At 46.1% G+C, this 17683-nt stretch overlaps 1 protein-coding gene across 1 annotated transcript in view; it reads right to left on the minus strand.

Annotated features, from left to right (window-relative positions):
- The window catches only part of LOC139755182 (uncharacterized), a 622641-nt gene that overhangs the window by 185538 nt on the left and 419420 nt on the right, over positions 1-17683 (minus strand).

A 17683-nucleotide genomic window follows, 5' to 3' on the forward strand; every position in this document is an offset into this window, starting at 1 on the left:
GTCCTCTTCCCTCTCTTGGCTGCTATAGATGACCTGCTTCCCTCCTTCATTACTGAACTGAATAAAGCGTCATCACTTGTCTTTCTCATCAAGCACTGTTTCTGATGTGCTTCCTGATGTGTATACGAAGATTTTGTCTCAGTCTAGAATGATCATGGACGGGGGTGTAAGCATTCTTGTGCTGGAAGCATTCATGGCTCGAGTTACCCCAGGGCGACAGCTGCTCCTGGCGAGATCAGAAGGTACTCCACCCAACCAGATAGCTGCTCCTGCCAACACCAGCAGCTGAGGAAACACTGGCATTCATCTCCCGAAAGAGTGTCTTCAAGAAGCATAAATAACGACACAGCCTCACAGCAAAGAAACAAAACAACCTGATGCATTACCTATACCACAAATATTCTTAAAGAATATTAAAGACACAGGCAAACGTTTTCTTCTCAAAAGAAGAGAGAAAAAGAGGCAATGAAAAATCCACAATGTCTTATCATTCCAGCGACCTGGAGGAAAATGTCACGATATATTTACCATACATAGTAGCCAGAGCAGCACACGAGAGATGACTCTGCTGGAGACCTTATTTTGAGGCAGCTGCTGCTGCTGCTGCTGCTGCTGCCAGAGACCTCAGCTAAGTGGTCAGGTTTAGGATGTGGTTTAATTAAGGTCAAAGAGCTTGGCTAAGTTAGATGAAAGGAAAAGGGGGGAGGGGGGGGCATTCAAAGTACAGTGTGGGTGATCCTGGGGTACAGAGAGTGGTTCATTCTGGGGTAGAGAGTGTGGGTGATTAAAAGTTACAGAGTGTGGGTGATTAAGGGTACAGGGTGTTGGTGATTCAAGGTACAAGGTGTGGGTGATTTAGGATACAAAGTGTTGATGATTCAGGTTACACAGTGTAGGTGATTCAGGTTACAGAATGGGGATGATTCAGAGTACGGAGTGTAGGTGATTCAGGTTGGAGAGTGTGGGTGATTCTTGTTAGAGAGTGTTGGTGATTCAGGGTACAGAAAGTGGATGATTCAGGGTACAGAGAGTGGATGATTCAGGGTACAGAGAGTGGATGATTCAGGGTACAGAGAATGGATGAATTAGGATACGAAGTGTGGATGATTCACGGTACAATGTGGGGGTGTTTTACTGAGTGTGGGTAATTTATGGTGTGGATGATTCAGGGTGCAGAATGTGGTCTGTTCTGGGTACAGAGTGTCAGTGGTTCAGGGTACAGAGTCTGGGTTATTCAGGGTGGAAAGTGTGGATGATTCACGGTAAAGAGTCTTGGTGACTGATTCATGTAACAGAACATAGATGAATCAGCGTGCAATGTGTGGGGAATGCAGTGTACAGAGCGTGGATGATTCAGGATACAGAATATGGGCGGTCAATAACACAGAACTTAGATGATTCAGAATGTAGAACGTTGATGAATCAGGATACAGAGCGTGGATGATTCAGAGTACAGGGCGTGGACGGTTCATGATACAGGGGAGTGGATGGTTCAGGATATAGGAGAGTAGATGGTTCAGGATACAGGGGAGTGGATGGTTCACGATACAGGGGAGTGGATGGGTCAGGATATAGGAGAGTAGATGGTTCAGGATACAGGGGAGTGGATGGGTCAGGATACAGGAGAGTGGATGGTTCAGGATACAGGGGAGTGGATGGTTCACGATACAGGGGAGTGGATGGTTCACGATACAGGGGAGTAGATGGTTCAGGATACAGGGGAGTGGATGGTTCAGGATACAAGGGAGTGGATGGTTCAGGATACAGGGGAGTGGATGGTTCAGGATACAGGGGAGTGGATGGTTCAGGATACAGGGGAGTGGATGGTTCAGGATACAGGGGAGTGGATGGTTCAGGATACAGGGGAGTGGATGGTTCAGGATACAGGGGAGTAGATGGTTCAGGATACAGGGGAGTGGATGGTTCAGGATACAGGGGAGTAGATGGTTCAGGATACAGGGGAGTGGATGGTTCAGGATACAGGGGAGTGGATGGTTCAGGATACAGGGACCTGGATATTTCAGAGAGAAATAATTTCTACAGATCATAAGTAATTATGGGTTACAGAGTATAGACAATGAGCTCAACAGAGCGTGGATAATTCAGGGTGCCGGGCGTTGATAATTCAGGGTAGAGACCGTGAATAATTAGTTTCACAGAGCATAAATAATTCAGGTTATAGGGTGTGGGTAATTAGGGTAACAGAGCATGGATGATTCAAATTACAGCGTGAGAGGCACTCAGACGGGGAAGTGAGGATAACTAGTGTAATAACAAGGATGATTCTGATGAAAGAGTATGAAGTACAGCATGGGTATCTCAGATAACGTGGATATCTCAGATAACGTGGGTATCTCAGATAACGTGGATATCTCAGATAACGTGGATATCTCAGATAACACTTTGTGGATATATGACGTCACTCAGTGTGACTCCACTCTTCTGGACACGACGGTACGACCTATGGGTAGCGTGACCTCTGGGTCAAAGGCCAGGGTCGTAACCTTCAGTCTTAAGGGGTCGTACTGCCGTGCCCAGGGGTTGTACTGCCGTGCCCAAGGGGTCGTACTGCCGTGCCCAAGGGGTCGTACTGCCGTGCCCAAGGGGTCGTACTGTCGTGCCCAGGGGTTGTACTGCCGTGCCCAGGGGTCGTACTGCCGTGCCCAAGGGTTGTACTGCCGTGCCCAAGGGGTTGTACTGCCGTGCCCAAGGGGTCGTACTGCCGTGCCCAGGGGTTGTACTGCCGTGCTCAAGGGGTTGTACTGCCGTGCCCAAGGGGTTGTACTGCCGTGCCCAGGGGTTGTACTGTCGTGCCCAAGGGGTCGTACTGCCGTGCCCAAGGGGTTGTACTGCCGTGCCCAAGGGGTCGTACTGCCGTGCCCAAGGGGTCGTACTGTCGTGCCCAAGGGGTCGTACTGCCGTGCCCAAGGGGTCGTACTGCCGTGCCCAAGGGGTTGTACTGCCGTGCCCAGGGGTTGTACTGCCGTGCCCAAGGGGTCGTACTGCCGTGCCCAAGGGGTCGTACTGTCGTGCCCAGGGGTTGTACTGCCGTGCCCAGGGGTCGTACTGTCGTGCCCAGGGGTTGTACTGCCGTGCCCAGGGGTCGTACTGTCGTGCCCAAGGGGTCGTACTGCCGTGCCCAGGGGTCGTAACACCTTGATCACGAGGTTATCAAAGGAAGCTAAGGTCAGATGGCACTGCCAGATAACGCGGCAGACTGGAAGCACAACACACACAGGCAGTTCCCCCGACCCACTTGTGTCAGGTGTGACGGGAGACGCTACCACAGTGACCTCCCGTATTCTGGATGAGCTCTCGCAACAGTGAGTCCTTAGTTCATCATAAGACACAGTCATCGAGGAAAGGAATTAATCCTTATCAAGAGCAGAGGTCGTTTTTTTTTCCTCACTGGGTTAGAACGACAACTTGTGGGTCGTTTTTATGCATAGAAGTAAACATATTACTCCTACGACAGCAGAGAGATCTCATAGAAAGCAGAATTTGTACTGTCTAAGCCCTTATGATGTGTGGCAACAGACGATGGTTACCTGACATGAGGATGAAATACTTTACCAAAAGCACCAGTCGAATCCCTCTGTGACAGCGCGGCACCCACAGCAGAGACACGCTCCATCTGATGTCCGTCAAACAACCAAATCCTACGATACACCTCAGACCTAAAGTGACGTTCAGTCTGTCTTATACACTCTCTCTCTCTCTCTCTCTCTCTCTCTCTCTCTCTCTCTCTCTCTCTCTCTCTCTCTCTCTCCCGGGACGTGTTGTTTAGAGCAGGACTGTTGATATGTTCAGAATTAGCCTTGATCATCGCTTATCACTCTCCAGTACCGAATGTTTCCCCACAATATAATCATCATGACGTGATGGTGTATCATGCTACCTTCCCAACCTCTCGATCTCCGGCCTGACCATGTTGAGGAGACTTATCAACATTGATTAACGTGTGTCACCTGCTTTATAGGAACAAGAGGGAAGTATTGTATCATCTTTCCACATCAGGAATAATATAGACACAGTAAGTCACGAGGCTGGAGCTCAAAGTTTATCATTACTATTATCTTTTTAGTAGAAAGTGAAGGGATGCGTGTCTTTGGTGACGAGATGCATGTCATTCACGCTCACTCTAACCTCTGACGTTCCTATAAAGATTTCCTTCAGGCATATTACTCCTGCAAAGTATTTTTTTCTACCTGTTTCTCGTCCAGAGTGTTCCCGAATGGAGTGGAGGATGGGGAGAGTGGCTTTGCTTTTCTATTCCTTTCTTCTACTGCTTTTATGGGCACTGCATCTTTTACGGTAGTGTTAAGTCAAACCATCTTTCCTGGGCCTTGTGTCTGCCTGGTCTGTGTGTCTGTGCGACTCTCTTTCCGAAACAGACTAACCACCTATGACTGGTTACCATCAGGCAAAAATGAGCGCACTTAGATCCCAACGTGTGGTAAGTGGGAGCCGTTTCAGGTGGGTATGTGGAAATCGTCTTAAGCAGAAAGAGTAAATATTTCCATCTCTGCGTTCGATGGGTAACTTGAAAAAATAAAATGAAATGCTTCGATTACCATTTTTTTTTTCTAAATTCAATTAATCCTGATGACTAATCTGCAACATATGTATCCTCCACCTAAAACCACTGCAGCAGTAAGAAGAGGATATAAGTGATGATCAACTTGAAGAAATTACAGTTTACGATCCCTTTTTGTTTCTTACACTGCCAGCTATCCCTCTGTCATATGTTTACATAACGCCTTATTTCTAACGTGTTTTCTTTCCTGCGTAATAAAAATTCATACAAATTACAGTGAAGAAAATTCAAACGAAAAGCAAGAAATATTCATAGGAGAAATCTAAAGGTACTGTGAAATATCATAGTCAAACTTAAAATGGAAAAGTAAGAAAAATTGAAGTTCTGGGTATTCAAAGAGAAAACGCTCAGGCACACTGCTCGGTTCACGTTTTCTCTCACTAAGATATTACCTCTGGTCTTTAGAACACAACTATTTCGAGCTACGGTGATCCTTCCTCAGCTATTGAGCACCATCGTGTAATATGAGTAGCTGTTGCTAATATGAAAATTCGCTAGAAAAATAGAATGTCATAAAACTTCCCACTTGGGGCATTGAAAGCAGGACTTACGTAACCCGGACGTACGAAAGTAATTCAGGAGGGTGTGTTGATCCCTGGAGTGGTGTTGGCCTCTATAAACTTGGTGAAATATTAAAGTAATGATAAAGCGATGTTCAGAGAATATCACCACATTTTCTCACGGGTCACAATGTTTCTCTACCTAATGTGGTTCTGGACCAGAGAGGCGCTAATGCACCTATACATGTCTTGAGGTGACACAACACCTGAAGAAAATCAAGACATGAAAAACGAAATTTTAGGGACAGCAAATGGCAGACCCAGGATGCATCAGAGAAAACGTGGCTCAGAATTTGCGCTCCGTTAAAACCATTCTAAAAACACTTAGAGATTAGTGCGAGTGTTTACGGCGTGTGATAGCTCGAGCCACGGAGGTGCTTCCATACCTCCGGAGACCCAGTTTATATAAGGAACAGCTGCTACTAATGAAGATATGAACAGAAAAATGATTAATACATTCCTTAATGATTCGAAGCTGTGGGCAATGGGGCGTGAAGGGAGATTTTTAAGGCGAGACACAACTGTTCAGACTAATTTTTTGGAGTGTTTACATTCTCTCATTGTGGTAAATTTTTTTTTTGTTCATTTGTGGAGAATATGGGTCCTTCAAGGTGTACCACAGCGGTCAAATAATAATTACTTCGACCATTTCGACGAACATATCTGTATTTAACGATCATACACATAGCCTTGTCCAGGTTTTGTAGTTTCCATAGAGAAAATCCAACATATTTCACTTATACTCACATTATAGCTCCTTTTAAACCACATCTTTTAGCTGTCACTATGCATGACTAACTCGGATAAGCCTATCATGTGGCATGAGTTCCATTATGTAATTCACGTGAACACATTCGAAGTGGAAGAAATGATAGAAAACGGAGAAAGATTGCAGTCAGCAGGAGGCCAGAGGACGGGATGCTCCAGGCCGGGGAAGGTGAGGCTGTTTAACATATTTCCACTGTCCTCCCGTGATGGCCTGTGGACCACTGCAGAGCTGTCACTGTGGACCAGTGCAGAGCAGTCACTGTGGACCAGTGCAGAGCTGTCACTGTGGACCAGTGCAGAGCATTCACTGTGGACCAGTGCAGAACAGTCACTGTGGACTAGTGCAATGCAGTCACTATGGTCCAGTGTGGAGCAGTTACTGTGCACCGATGAAGAGCAGTCACTGTAGAGCACTGCAGAGCAGTCACTGTGAACCGATGCAGAACAGTCACAGTAGGCCAGTGCTCAGTGACTGTCGCAACACAGTTCCAACACGGAAGAAAACATTTGTACACACGAATGTGAACAACGAGGGCAACACTGTCGGCGTAATACAGAAATTAAAGATGCTCACAGTAAACGCTGCAGGTGTGAGTGTGGTGGCTCCAGGTGATGACGGTGATCGTCAGGTAACAACGTTAGGAACAACATGACTGTTACCTCCCCTGACCACATGGGTTCAGTGAGGTGAACGTGGGAAGAGATTCTCTAGTGTGGTAACTACTACCCTTAACCTCTCCGGTTCAGTGTGGCGAACGGAGGATGAAATCCTCAAGTGCGGCAACTGCCCTTGTGTGTGTGTGTGTGTGTGTGTGTGTGTGTGTGTGTGAAGGGTATAGTGAGGTGTTCTAAAGTATCAACGAAACCTGCCCACTTGGCACGGCGTCTACTCAATGAAACATAAGGAGCGCACAAGTCAACAATTTGATTCTTTGGAGATTTTCTATATCTATCTTTTTATGGGAAATCCTTCACACGGGAAGAAAAGAATAGCTTTGGAAGCTAACTGCCACATCGATGTCACCGCCCACAGTACGAGATGAGCCTTGTCAAGTAGCGGAGCAGCTGCAGATGGAAAGCTAAATGCTGGGAAACTCTTGACGATGAAGATACGTAATTCCAAGTGAATTTGACTGACTCGAAGTGTCTCTAACCCCTTGAACACGGAAGGGGTATTGTTCCCCACTGTTGAGCACGACGGTATGACCTTTCAGTATGATGATCTAGCCTTTGACCTGACCTTTCGAGGATCAGGCCAACGTTTTCGCTAATATACCCAAAGGTCGTACCGTCGTGTTCAAGGATGCCATCATGGCACTCACACAACACTTCCGTCAGCAATATGTAAGTAAATCCACTCGGGTTGTGGCTGGATACTAAATCCGGCGTTATGATCACAGTGATGTCATCATTACTCACTCCCTCATGTGTCAGTGAGGATCAACAACTGCCTAACGTGGCTTCGGGTGTCGCCAGAACAACACACCAGGAGAGAGTGGTACCCAGAGGGCCGCTCCCCTACCGGCCCGTGGGCAGTTCACATCGCGGATTAATAACTGAGAAACACCATGTTTGTTGTAGATCATGACGCACATTTTCTATTAGATTCAAAACATCTGAGAAATGTGAAAGGTATCAGAGGGGCGTAGATGATATATGCTCATAACTGCTCAACGAGAGATAAGCTCAAAAGTCATACCTTATGCTACAAGTTACAGTTCCACTCATAAATGGAATATCATTATAACATCAGCCTTAACTACGTAGGAGTACAGAACTTGTAACTTCGTCTGTGTTAACATAAGAACCAGTTATAAGCAGACGTATGTTTGTATTATCAAGAAATATGGTGGAAAGTCTTGGTGTAACGCAAATCAAAAGGCTGGCTGGTGGTTGTATAATTTCTTGCTAAAATTTGGTGTTTAGACCCTTAAGCACGATGGTACGACCTCTGAATACGACAGTACGACCCTTGAGTACGACGTCTGTGTTTCCCCTAGGCACGATGGTACGACCCCTGAATACGACAGTACGAACCTTACGTACGACCTTTAAGGAAGGAAGTCGACCCGTAAGGAGAACAGTAGGGCCTTCTGGGTATTAAAATGGGATCACTTGTGACCTCAACCCTGACTGGTGGTGGCAGACATGGGGAATAATCTGCACGACATCCCCAGACAGACGCACGTCACCCGGTCACTCCCTCTGCTTCTCGAAGGTTCTCCTGCTATTTCATTTTCAGTGTCGTTTTATTTCATGTAGTTTCTACGAAGTTTCCAACCCAGTTTTTGTTTCACCAGAGATGCAAATCCGTTTTTGCACGAGACGTCCAGTTCCATTAACTTTGAATTTCTCTTTAACTTTAGTGCTTATTTTTTTTTTTATATATTTGCTAATATGACACAGGGAAATAAATGGCCTCAGGAACGATACACACACACACACACACACACACACACACACACACACACACATATATATATATATATATATATATATATATATATATATATATATATATATATATATATATATGAGAGAGAGAGAGAGAGAGAGAGAGAGAGCACTGAGCGCGCACTTTCATAGAACATAATACCCTTACACAGCAAGGACTCGAACCCCGTGCAATTTGTGTGGTAGCTGAATAGCTGAGTGGTTAGATTACCCAGGTAACACACAAATAATACGGGGTTTGATTCCTTGCTGTTTGAGAGTATTATGTGATTATATATATATATATATATATATATATATATATATATATATATATATATATATATATATAGACCAGGATTCGAACCTACGCGGCGGACTCGACCCTGGGCGACCCGTGAATGCGCTAAGTTCAGCACCGCTAACCGCTACATCTTGGAAGCCTGTCCTCACTATAACAGCTTTTCCCAGACGGGAGTGCATTCTGCATGTTGACCAGTCCCTCAGAACGTGAGGTTAGTCAAGAGCTGATGCGAGAGCCACTGCAAAAGTGCTGACGGACAGGCAGACTGACAGACAAGTGGACAGTTAGACTGATAGATAGAAAGATAGAATGGAAGACAGACAGACATACATAGACAGAAGCAGACAGACAGATTGATAAAGAGACGAATGATTTACTAAATAATCAAGAACGTGCGATATACAGACCCTGACTTACCAGGAAGGAACTAGTGGTACACTGACGGATGATTGCCCCACTAACATCTGCAGTGGCAAGGCAAGTGCTAGTCATTGCCCCACATCACAAGTGGCCCACTGGTGAAGCCACTTCCTGCAGGAATCACCATTCTTAGTAGCACACTATCTGTAACAGTGGTAGTACAGATACTAATGGTACCACTGGTAAAAGCAGTGCCACTGGTATCACCAGCAACAACACCCATACCAAAAGCAGTGGGAATGTCGGCAACCAGTGGTGCTACTCGCAGTGGCAACACTGTAACAGTGATGACATCAACACCACTGGAGACGCCACATATAGTGGCCACATCTGTACTAACATCCCTAGTGGCAACATCAGCACTACTGACAAGTACGGGACACATTAGCCCGAGTGACAACGTCATCAACATCATCAACCATCACAAATGACATCACCAGAACCAGTGACAACAAGAATACCAACAATACGTTACCAGCATCAATATCCACACCGTACCCATGACAACACCAGCATGACACCACTGACACTGACAACGTAATACTCCAGTGGCGGTGGCGGCCAGGATGGCCACTCTCACTGGCAGCAAAACCTCGAACTGGAAAAACCATTAATTTTGGCCAGAAAAATTCAAACTCTATTTTCAATCAGTCATTCCAGCTGGAACGCGACGTTCAGAATTAGAAAGCTTCAGACACAAATGTTCCGAATGATAATGTCCATAACATGAGTTGGGAACACACAGGATACCAAATGTACAGGAAATACTGGGAGCTGTTCAGATGGAAAAGTTCCTAATGTGGAGTTTTTGAATGATGTCAAGAGTTCGGATGCTTCTAACGTTTTCTCTTTGTAGCATGAGTGACCGAGTACCAGCCCAACCCCTTTTAAGCCATGTTTTATCTATAAACATACAGATATATTCTTTTCGTTATCTGTGCTGGCAGGCAGGAGGGCCTGTTTGAGAATGGACTGTATTTTCGAAACAGATTTCCGCAGATAAAGACATGAGCTGTTTGCTGCTGACCTTCCTGGAGACGATGAACAAAAGCGGAACTGTTGGTCGAGTGCTACTCGAGACTGATGGCACATTTCCACAATGGCTTTCAGGAACCAAACTACCAGATCAAGGCAACGACTCTTGGACGCGATGCGCACAACTCTCAGGCATTTTTCTCTGGTCTGTAACTTCATTTTGAAGTTTCAGGTCAAGGCCAGGCCATCACACCTAAGGGTCGTACCTGCGTGCTTAAGGGTCGTGACGTTGTATTCAGGGGATAAAAGTCGTGAGTCGCGGTACGTCTAAGGCCCTCATGGGACCGACTTTACCCAGTAAGCCACACCTTCGTGACCATCATACACTACTGATAGTGGCTTCCTGTACAGGACCATAACAGTAATCTTTATGTCTGGTAAAACGCATAGTGCGTACTTAACCCTATAATTCCAGACAAGCTATTTTGTTCTGTGTAGGATCAGTACAAGAGTTACGTGAACCCATCTCACACCCAGAAAGATGAAAACCAAATATCAACATGACATTATACAGACGAACATACACAACACGCGGCTCCATTTTAAGTTAGGGAAGATTATGACCAAATTGTTGACTATATGGATTTCCTTCATCTTTCCTGAAACGTCCTCTAAAAATTTAGTCTTATACACCGGTCCAATGCCAACATTCGACCCATTCCTTATCTCTCCTAAAGAAGGACATGACACTGCCAGCAGCCAACGCTTCCAGGAATTGCTCTCGTCCCTTACAAGGATCACATCCTTGCCCTGAACGTTCCTTTAGCCTTCCAGCAACTTTATGACACAAGGGGCAAAACATGAAAATACTGTCTAGCCCAGCGTTTCCAAGACTCCGGTCTTCTAAATGCCAGGCAAGCCTCCAGCGTCTCCCATGATCATCCTTCCTGGAAAACCTCCTCTACCGGAGCTGCATAAAAGCACGTGATTCAGAGCGAGTGCCTCCAGGTCATAAGGATCATATGATACAAAGGTTAATGGCCGGGTGTTTATAACGACGTTATCATACTGAGACGCCCGTCATCTAAATCTCGATAGTTCAAGACGGTTTTAACAACCTTTCTCACTGTCCTCATCTGTATTTTCCACATTCCTCCCATATGGTAAGCAGCTGGCGGGAGGGTGAATTTCTAGTCCATTTACCTCAAAAGATGTTCTTTAGTTTAATGTCTGACATTCCATCTCCGGAGAGCAACCCTCATTTCTCTCTCTCTCCCCTCCAGCGAAATTAGTGCTATTCTCCAAGCGAACACTTTCAGGATTTCCCCTCGTACACGTAGATCTCATCAAGGCCTTTGTGAGCAAATATGCATCTGAGTAGCACAGCTCAGTACGCCCAGCCCGTACTGGTAGGCACGTAGATACACAGACGTATCTTTTTTTCTCAGCTGCGGTCCCTCTGGACAATGACTCGGCCACAAACAGTCAACTGCATTTGTAAAAAAGTAGGCATACCTGCGGTAGCTGGCTCTTCTGGTAGATCCTGGGGCGAAGCCTTAAACGTAGGCATACCTGCGGCAGCTGGCTCTTCTGGTCGATCCTGGAGCGACGCCTTAAACGTAGACATACCTGCGGTAGCTGGCTCTTCTGGTCGATCCTGGGGCGACGCCTTAAACATAGGCATACCTGCGGCAGCTGGCTCTTCTGGTAGATCCTGGGGCGACGCCTTAAACATAGGCATACCTGCGGTAGCTGGCTCTTCTGGTCGATCAGCAACATCGTTAATTCTTGAGGCGACGCCTTAAGCTTCTTACGTGTCATGGATTTTTTTGAACACCTTTGTTGATCAAAAAACGAACCATTGCGATCCAGTGGTTTCGATGATTAAGCGGCATAACTCTCTGTCCTTACTTTCCTTATTCATTTACATATATTTCACGATCACCACAGATATGTGATCCACCCAGAACATCGCAGGTCGCTCGGCAATGCCAGGTACAAGTGCCGCTGAAAGCCGTCATGCAACATTGAGGTCATCATTTGTTCTTAAATGGCTCTAGACTGACCAAGATCCGCCTGACTCTCAGGATAACCATTTTCTATCCAGAATATTTACAGCTCTTAGTAAAAACGAATAATCTGTAGATAGTTGAAGGTTATAGTCTCGTACTTCTTGAAGATAAGATAATATTTAGGTCTGTACATTTTGTTTCCTCAGCAGACTTACGATGTGACAACTAACCCATGACGATATGAATCTGTGCTACCTACCGCCTTCCTCAGACGAAGGAAGCGTGAACCCCCCTCATTTCTCTCTGCACACGACCTTACACAAGTGTTGTACCGTCATGCACAAGTGTTGTACCGTCGTGCATAAGTGTTGTACCGTCATGCACAAGTGTTGTACCGTCGTGCACAAGGGTTGTACCGTCGTGCACAATTGTTGTACCGCCGTGCTCAATATTCTTCAACATGTTCGGTCCTGCACCAGGAGTCACTGACCAACTTTGGTCCTTCTTTCAATCTCTTGTTAAAAGTCATATCGTTGACGTCTGAGCCTCAAGATGCGTCGTCTGCTGGACTGGGTTTGGTAAGTACATAATGCTACGGCCGGTGGGAAGAAACATCGTGGACAAATGAAATTCTCTTCGCTCCAAACGTCCAGATCCTCTCTGTGTGATTTCTGTAATAATGCAATCAGCCCAGAGTGCCGACTCTCGTAGCCCGAACTTTGAGCACTTGAAGCAAAAGACTGTCCAACTTGGACTGACAGTGTTGCTATTGAGAGCTCCAGTCTGGCAACTGTCATTTGTTGGACCGATTCCGTGTCTTGCTTGACCAGTCAAAAATTTCAGATCTTTTCACATTTATGCATCCATTACTTCAAGACAGAGAGCTGTGTCAAATGCATCCAGGTTCACCTCATAAAAAATGGTGCTGCAGCTGCAATATCTTCGCCTTACCCAAACGACTGCCCAGATCTGCAGCCTTGAATCGTAAATCACTCTGACCTGTGCAGCGGTGACAGCCAATTCCCCTGCTGAGGCTCGTCACACATACCTCCACTCGTATCCTCGGAACCATCTAGACACACACACACAGACACCCCATAGGATCATACGATAAACCTACAATGGTCAGCAATCGTACTAGTACTTCTCGTACCTCCCTTCCAACTGGACAACTAGGCTGTCGGCCGTATGAAGATATCAACGATATTTGCGATCTTTATATCTCGTCCTATTGATTCCACCCGTTTTTTCTTTCGAAATCCTTCTGTTAAATCTTATGACACTTTATTTACACACACACACACACACACACACACACAAAGACCTCCGTGGAGTATTGGTTACTGTTTCTGACCGTCACGCATGCATGGGCAGCCTGGGATCAAACCCGCATAGGTTCGAATCCTGGGTCGAGGCAACAGGTCCACTGTCCACCGAGCTCTTCATCCTTTTCTTGAGGACTGGTTGATAGAGTGGGTACATGGCATAAGCTAGGGGTGTGTATACGTGAATGCATCGGAGTAAAGACACAGTACATATATACAAGGTTAAGAGACGGGGACAACACGAGTGTACAACTCTCTCCTCGTAACACACAGATAGTAATCATACACATGGAAGTAATCGGTATTTTGCATCAAGAATTCAAAGTAATCCAGATGGATCTGACTCAGTGTAGTAAATGCCGCTGGAGTATATGCGGAGTTGTACTCTCACATAGGCACATGGACCTCGCCAGTGTTATGTTATCGCTATGGCCTCACCGACGACTCAGACACTAGAACGTAGATATGAGATGCCTGACGTAATACCTTATGCTGTAGAACAGCATTTCAGTCGGGCCGAATCTGTAGGCACATTGCATAGGTTTTCCTCTCTTGCGAACAATGAGTCCCTGGCGCGAGGACGGCAGCGGAGGTGTTGCACAAAGTGAAAACTGGTGTTCGCATGGCGCTTGTATGTTGCACAATCGGCAGATGAATATTGCACGGCCATGCTATCACTATTGCAGGAGAATATATGAAATGTTATGTACATGACGACACACTTTGATTACGAAAGGATCGAGGACGATGGACACCCCAGTTACGGTGTCATGTCAGACGTGAGGGAGAGTTGGTGTCAGACATGAAGAGGGAAATGGTGTCATGTGACGTGAGGGGAATGGTGTCAGACTAGACGACAAAAATGGTGTCACACTAGATAAGAGTATTGGTGTCATGCCACGTGAGAGACATTGTCATACTAGACAAGGGAAATGGTGTCACACTAGACGAGGAAGATGGTGTCAGACGAGACGAGGAAGATGGTGTAACACTAGACGAGGAAGATGGTGTCAGACGAGACGAGGAAGATGGTGTCAGACGAGACGAGGAAGATGGTGTCAGACGAGACGAGGAAGATAGCGTAACACTAGACGAGGAAGATGGTGTCAGACGAGACGAGGAAGATGGTGTCACACTAGACGAGGAAGATGGTGTCGGACGAGACGAGGAAGATGGTGTCAGACGAGACGAGGAAGATGGTGTCAGACGACACGAGGAAGATGGTGTCAGACGAGACGAGGAAGATGGTGTCAGACGAGACGAGGAAGATGGTGTCAGACGAGACGAGCAAGATGGTGTCAAGCTAAGTGAAGGAAATGGTGTCATGTCAAGTGAGGGAAACTATTATACTAGACGAAAGAAATGGTGTCATTTGACGAGAGGGAAATGGTGTTACACTGGACGAGGGATAAGGTAACATACTTTTAGAAATAGCGTTATGAAATATAAGGCCGGGTCTTCATACCCAAGAGCCCTACCAAGGGTAGTACCTTTGTACTCAAGGGATCGTGCCATTGTGCTCAAGGGTCGTACCTTGTGCTCAAGGGTTGTATCTTTGTGCTCAAGGGTCGTACCTTTGTGCTCAAAGGTCGTACCTTTGTGCTTAAGGGTTGTACCTTTGTGCTCAAGGGTAGTACCTTTGTGCCCTAGAGGTCGTGCCATCGTGCTCAAGGGTCGTACCTTGTGCTCAAGGGTTGTATCTTTGTGCTCAAGGGTCGTACCTTTGTGCTCAAGGGGTCGTACCTTTGTGCTCAAGGGGTCGTGCCATCGGGCTCAAGGGTCGTACCTTTGTCCTCAAGGGGTCGTGCCATCGTGCTCAAGGGGTCGTGCCATCGTGCTCAAGGGTCGTACCTTTGTGCTCAAGGGGTCGTGCCATCGTGCTCAAGGGGTCGTCCCACTCGTGCTTCGAAGGGCCGAGGTAATCCTCAAGTGGAAGCAAAGATCATATAATAAGTTGCGAATTATCCAGGCTACAAATACCTGGTGTCCATCTTGTCAACACTAATGACGAAGTCCGCCGTAAGAAATTGGAATAGTTAACATGGTCGGCCGGCCATATTAATGTACCTAAATCAAAAGTTTAATGAGAATACGTGAGAAGAATTACCTCGAGGTAGCCTTGGTCAAAACATTACACAGACGAAACTACGAGATGGCCGGTTAACAGCGAGTGTGCTGCGTCTGTCATCCAGCACAACATCAAGTGATGTGGTCACACAGCAAGACTAGACCGGGTAAGCCAGAGATCTGGTGAACACTCACACCCAGCCTGACTGGGTAAGGCCAGAGATCTACATTATCTACTCAGCTCTTTACTCACTTATTCCATCAAATGCTCTAACGACAGACGTTGTTTTTATTCTTTTTTTTTTATTTCCCGTACCGTTATTTTGGCTACTGTTATCTTCTGTCACTGTGGAGTGTTAGTCAACTATTGCTGGAATATTACGCATCATGGAAACCAAAACAAAAAACGCTTTATCAACAGTTGGCAATTACGTAGTGTCCAGCCACATATTAGGCAGATGGTCTTTTGTTCGTGCGGTTGGCAGCACCCGTCCGTTATAATGGACCTGTACGATAACTTCGTTTTTACACACACACACACACACACAGATACACAGACACATATACACACACACACACACACACACACACACAGGAAAGCGGTATTCTGTTAATACATATGAGATCTGTTGTACTGATCCTTTTTTCTCTACATCCAAACATGATAATTATACTGCTGTAATTACTATAATCAAGTCAAAACGTTTAGCTCGCGGTAGCCGAGTCCTTACCGATGGACGATCGTTAAAAAAAAAAAAAAAAGAATAGAATGCCATTTGAAACGGTGGTGTCCGGGAGGCCACAGCCCGCTACTGTAAATATCGCGAGGCACAACTTATTGATTTTAATGTTTCAGAAGCATCGTGGAGATGTGGGCTTGGGGGGGGGGGGGGGTTAAATGTACCAGCTAGCACGAGGGGGGGGTAAATGTACCAGCTAGCACGAGGGGGGGGGTAAATGTACCAGCTAGCACGAGGGGGGGGGGTAAGTGTACCAGCTAGCACGAGGGGGGGGTAAACGTACCAGCTAGCACGAGGGGGGGGGGGTAAATGTACCAGCTAGCACACACAAGGACACAAGTACACCTACCTACACATGCATAATCACACACACACACACACACACACACACACACATACACACACACACATATTAATTTCCTCTATAGAGGACTGATAGGGTTGGGGGAAAGGGGGCAAGGGAGGGGTAGACTTCACCTCAGGATCAACCTCAGGGTCGTTCATCATCCACTGCGCAGTGGACAGAGCTGTCATGTCTGACTTACTATTTCAATACGAGGAAAGAAAACCAGTGGTGTTCTGAAGGGTGAGTCGCTGCTGTTGATGGTGTTTGTGGACGACGGCCCAGGACCCAGACCACAGCAGAATGTGTCTCCAGATAAGGCTAAACAGCTTCTGCCACAACGTAAAGTATGATATTTTTTTGAGAGATGTCAGCGGCAGCAAGATGAGTGGTGCTTGTGAGGTCATTGTGAGTCGAGACTTACCTTTATCCTGCATGGAGGGAGGGACGATACAGGACCTCCTTAATGAGAGGAATCTAGAGTTAACCTAACAATCTTGGGTCAACACAACACCCACAATGTTAGTAACCTAACCACGTTAGCAACAGCGTCACCGAGGTGACTCATGCGATGATGAAAGTCAGGGTTACTATCTCAGCCACACGGGGGAAAACACTCGACACCAAATTATTTAAGTATATTAGATCTATAACTCTGTCATAATTTTGGTCATCCTGCTTGAGGGAAGTATAGAGACTTGCTGTTAAGGGTGAAAATGCAAGCAATGGAAAACATACCTAATGGACTGGAGCTAACAAGCTAAGATGCAAGCTGGAATAACAGACTTACCAACACTGCAGTAAAAAACAAATAACGGGAGACAAGATGTATGAATTCTAACTTCCTTAAGTGATTTTACGATGTCGTTATGGAAACATTTTCTTAACATTTAAGGGAACCGGTGAGGTAGAGGAGACAAGGACGCTCCAGCAAAGGTCTGGAATGAGATGGGGAAATGTATCCAACATAACATGGCCGACGGCCGACTGGAACGAAAGCACAATGAATGCAGAGAACAAATAATGTTAAGACGTATGACAGAGCGGAGAAATGGGTTCCCGTATGCACAAACAGACGAGCTGATCACAAACAGTAACAGAGCGGCAGCTGACAATGGCCCAAACATCTGTTATACCCG

This window comes from Panulirus ornatus, chromosome 18 (genome assembly GCF_036320965.1).
Source record: "Panulirus ornatus isolate Po-2019 chromosome 18, ASM3632096v1, whole genome shotgun sequence".
NCBI lineage: Eukaryota > Metazoa > Arthropoda > Malacostraca > Decapoda > Palinuridae > Panulirus > Panulirus ornatus.